Here is a 4,820-nt window from a genome sequence, read left to right on the forward strand (position 1 = left end):
ATAAGGAAGAGAGGTGTATCTTGTGTTAGCAATACGTCGGTGAGCCTCTTCAATTCGTAAAAGGCGTATCTTTAACGGTTCTGTAGATAGTGTTGTGTGGAAACTGGTATCTCTCTGCACGAGTCCTGGTTTTCCTTATATTTGCTGCGCTGTTAGTGAATAAAGTTAGATGAAGTTTAGCGCTAGTCCTGTGTGGTCCTCTCTTGTGTTCCCAATCAACCACTGTACGTCCAGCGGACGTACGACGTACGTCCCTTAACGGATGTACGGATATCCGTGGGAGATCCGCCGACCTCCGACGGATCTCCGAGGGACGTCCGACGGAGGTACATTTGTAACTTGAAAGATCTCCCACGGACATCCGATACGGATATCCGCGGATATCCGCCGCGGACCTAAAGAGGACATTGGCATGTTGCAGGCCTTTGTGACTGCAGCCACTAATATAACTGTCATATACTAAATGAGTTTATATACAAGCCCACAAAGTGTTTTATATCAGGCACAGGCCTCATCGTACATCAAATGCATATGCCTATAGGAAGCAACCAAACACAACGCAAGTTGTCTTAAAATCAAACAATTTTATTAAAGGCATTAATGCATGCTTTCAACCTTCAAGAGGAATTCTTCACGCTTGACGCTGGAAGAGGTCCCATGCAATAGGACGGGTTACTGTATGGAGGTTGTATTCTCATGTTGAATCTGTTGTAAAAAAGTTTTTCCCTAGAAAACAAACAAAAATGCAAAAATACTGTCACTGAAAGGGTACATGATTTTTGCAATTCAAGATACTGCCACTGAAGATCATAATAAAAAATACCATAGCAAAACATACCTGCTGACTATGTCACACATTCGCAGCCATCAATTGCACGAAATGTCCACACACGTGCTGCAAAGGAAAAGATGAAGAGTGCATGAGGGGAGCTGATAATTTCAACACACTTCGAACTTACATGTAGACCAATGCTCTGCAGCGCAAGCTACAACACGGTTGCTCTGAATGGGCTGGCGACGTCCGTGCAGCAACCCTGAGGGAACAAGTGGACAGGTTGTGAGTGGGCAACATGGACTTACACTGCAACTAATACATACCTGTTGACACTACGATGTGGCACATTTGCAACAATCAATTGCACGAGCTGTCCACATACAGGCTGCAAGGAAAAAGATGAAAAATTAATTTCAGCGCAAATTACTGTGCTGTAGATGGCTGGAAACATCCATTTGACAAGCCTAATGTTGAAACAAGTCGATAAGCTGTGAAGGTAGACGAATTTTACATTATTTTCAACCTACCTGCACTTTCCATGGCATGACATAATTTAGGCACCAATACACTCCGCAGGCGGGCCACATACACACCGCAAAGACAGTAAGAAAATAAGAAATCAGTCGCGAATCACTGCAAAACACACACAGCCCCGACATTATCCTTTTCGTGCGTTCTGTTTTATCTGTTTTATCTAGAAATAATGTGGCTTTTCTGCCGTTGTCCTCCTCAGTCGGTTCTTCTCGGTGTTTGTTACAGGCCCCCGCATTGTACTCCGGACTTTTCAGAGAAACTTACTAACTTGCTTTGTGAACTTACTGCTAAATATCAAAAGTCGCATATACTTCTCTTTGGTGATTTTAATTTCCCGGATATTGACTGGATTACTAACACTGCTTCAGCATCAGGCACGGTGGAAGCCAAAAATTTCATAGAAGTGTGCCTGAACTTTGGCCTTACACAAGTTATCTTGGCGCCAACAAGAATAACACAAACGAGCGCTAACATATTAGACCTACTACTCGTCAGTCATCCCGAAAGTGTTAAATCAGTCACGATTCTTCCTGGAATAAGCGATCACGAAGTAATTCATACCGATATAGCCTTAACTCCGCTTCGGAACCAAACTTTTAAAAAGACGATCCGTTTGTACGATAAGGGTGACTATGCAGAGATTAATCGTGAACTAGACGCTTTCTTTCAATCTTTCCGAACTAATTTTCATATTCGGTCTATCGAAAAAAATTGGACTATATTTAAGAAGAAAATTACTGAACTAGCTGATCAGTTCATTCCTAAGTTCACCTTCCGAGAGAGTTCACAGAAACCATGGTTCACTAAAATGCTAAAACGTTTGGAGAATAGAAAGAAGCGTCTATTTCGTGCAGCCAAAGCAAAAACTAACCAGGCGGCCTGGGATAAGTATTACGCAGCCGAAAAGGCATATAATTCATCTGCTCGGAACGCCAAACGTTCCTTTTTTAACAAAGACTTGCCCCGAATACTACACACTAATCCTCGAAAATTCTGGGACACCATCAACCCAAAACACAAAGGCGATATCAGTGTCACAAATGAAGCAGGAGACGTGCTTAGTCATGCAGAGTGCGCTCACATGTTCAATGTTGCATTTCAATCAGTGTTCACTAATGAATATGATGCCCCCTTTTCTGTGCCAAACACTTTTATTTATAATGTTATGTCACCTGTTGAATTTAACGCATCGGGAATTCTGTCACTAATCGATAAAATGAAACTTTCATCTTCGGCCGGTTTCGATAATGTCAACGCCAAATTTCTTAAGAATACGAAACTCACCAGTGCCAGTTACTTATGTTTGCTATTCCAGCAGTCACTCTCTTCTGGCCAACTTCCTCGTGACTGGAAAAATGGGAAGGTCATTCCAGTCTTCAAATCCGGTAACACAAATTCTTCATTAAATTATCGCCCCATTTCTTTAACAAGCGTGCCTTGCAAGCTAATGGAACACGTCATATTCTCCCATGTCATTGCCTTCTTGGATTCGAACAATTTTTTTCATCCTGCTCAGCACGGGTTCCGGAAAGGCTTTTCTTGCGACACTCAACTAGCCCTTTTTATTCATGACTTGCATGCCAACCTAGATCTTAACCTGCAAACTGACGCTATATTTCTTGATTTATAAAAGCCTTCGATAAAGTTCCCCACAAACGCCTTTTGTACAAGTTATCTAACCTTAATATCGATCCTAATGTTGTTGCATGGATTAAAGAATTCCTAACTAACCGCACTCAGTCCGTCTTTGTAAATGAACACACTTCCAGCTTCCTTCCTGTAACATCTGGCGTCCCTCAAGGTTCCGTACTAGGTCCCCTTTTGTTTTTAATATACATAAATGATTTGCCCTCGCATGTGTCTTGTAAAATTCGCATGTTTGCTGACGATTGTGTTATTTATGAAGCAGTTAATAACAATTCTGATCAATTATCTCTCCAAAACAACCTTAACAAGATTCGGGATTGGTGTAAAATTTGGCTAATGGAGCTTAACCCTCACAAATGCAACGTACTCTCTTTTCATCGCCGCCGTAACCCGCTCGTGCCCTTCTATCACATAGACTCCGTTCCCGTGCTGCCAGTAGAATCATACAAATATTTAGGAGTAACCTTGTGCGCTGACCTCTCCTGGAAAGCGCATATAACTAACATCATTTCTTCAGCTAACAAATCCCTTGGTTTTCTAAAACGTCATCTACACGATGCGCCCATGCATGTTAGGTTATTAGCTTACGAAACACTTGTGAAATCGAAATTAGAATACGCATCACCCATTTGGCATCCACATCAAGCTTATCTAACCAACGCATTAGAAATTTTGCAAAACCGCGCAGTCAGATTTATTCATTCTTCATATCATTACAGCACGAGTGTTACATATCTGAAATCGCTTTCAGGCATACAGCCACTCGAGCTGCGTCGCCGCACAGCCAGTCTTTTATTATTTCACAAGTTCTTTTACAGCCATCTACGAACTGCACCCTACATGGTCCCTCCGGCACGCATATCTCACCGCACTCTCCATCAACTCCAGATCAGCCGTCCACGTGCACGCACAGTCACCTTCGCAGCTTCATTTTTTTCACGCACCGCCGCGGACTGGAATGGCCTTCCCGCTGACATTGCAACAGTAACCTGTCCCGCGAACTTCGCACGCAGAGCTAACGCCTTTTTGTCATCATCATAACGCATGATTACTTTGTCGCACCAAACGTTGTACCCACCCCTTATGTAATGCCCCTGAAAAGGGGTCTTTAAGGAAATAAAATTGATTGATTGATTGATCGCTATTAAGAACTTACGTACAACTGCCTTAAGATTCACATCATGCATGTGTACACCTCGTCTCAATTTTTTTCGTAGTGTAGAACGAGAGAGGCGCGATGCACTGGCTTACGGAGCTTCGCGACAGGCTCGCGTACGCGGGCAAACACGTTTGCGGCAGCTACCGCATCGTACTTGTAACTTCCACTCCAGTGCAAACAATTATGTTGTGCAAGTGAGTATAATATGCCTCAGCATTTTGCTCATCCTACGGCAGCATCATCTAAGTAATCTTCAAGCACAGTTACTTACTTGCAAGTTATAACACGCCGCTTCTTTCATCCGAGGCAACAAAGAGTCGGGTGCAGTACGACGTCCGGGCTATTTCACGAAAGCTTCTGATGCAGAAGAAGGTCTTGTCGAGCGCATAGGTGATTGATCACATTTATAGCACAGCCAAGCAACCGCAGAACAAACAAACCGCATACTGTAGCAAAAATAAAGGTCGAAAGAAACATGATGCCACGAAAAACTACGCAAAGATCGCGCTGTTGTGCACCGTGCCGCACGCGCCGGAACTGGTGGCTGACGGATTGGATTGGATCGACTTTAAGGCCTGTCGTCCTGCCGCGGCTTCTGGTAGGAGTTTAGTTTTCATGGAAGGCAGCATGCCTCGGTTACCTCGGCGGAATGCTGGAAGAATTCAGTTTCTTTCATATCAGCACCATATTCGAGCGATTTAATTG

General features: G+C 43.4%; 1 long non-coding RNA gene across 1 annotated transcript; it reads right to left on the minus strand.

Annotated features, from left to right (window-relative positions):
- Positions 1 to 683: 683 nt before the first annotated feature.
- Positions 684 to 1,455, minus strand: LOC149347823 (uncharacterized). The gene is made up of 3 exons (XR_016292221.1): positions 960 to 1,455; positions 839 to 895; positions 684 to 726 (listed from the first exon to the last, which is right to left on the minus strand). It is a non-coding gene; the product is annotated as an uncharacterized LOC149347823 (long non-coding RNA).
- Positions 1,456 to 4,820: the final 3,365 nt, after the last annotated feature.

This window comes from Amblyomma mixtum, chromosome 4 (genome assembly GCF_055824585.1).
Source record: "Amblyomma mixtum isolate Tamu chromosome 4, ASM5582458v1, whole genome shotgun sequence".
In the NCBI taxonomy this organism is placed as follows: Eukaryota; Metazoa; Arthropoda; class Arachnida; order Ixodida; family Ixodidae; genus Amblyomma; species Amblyomma mixtum.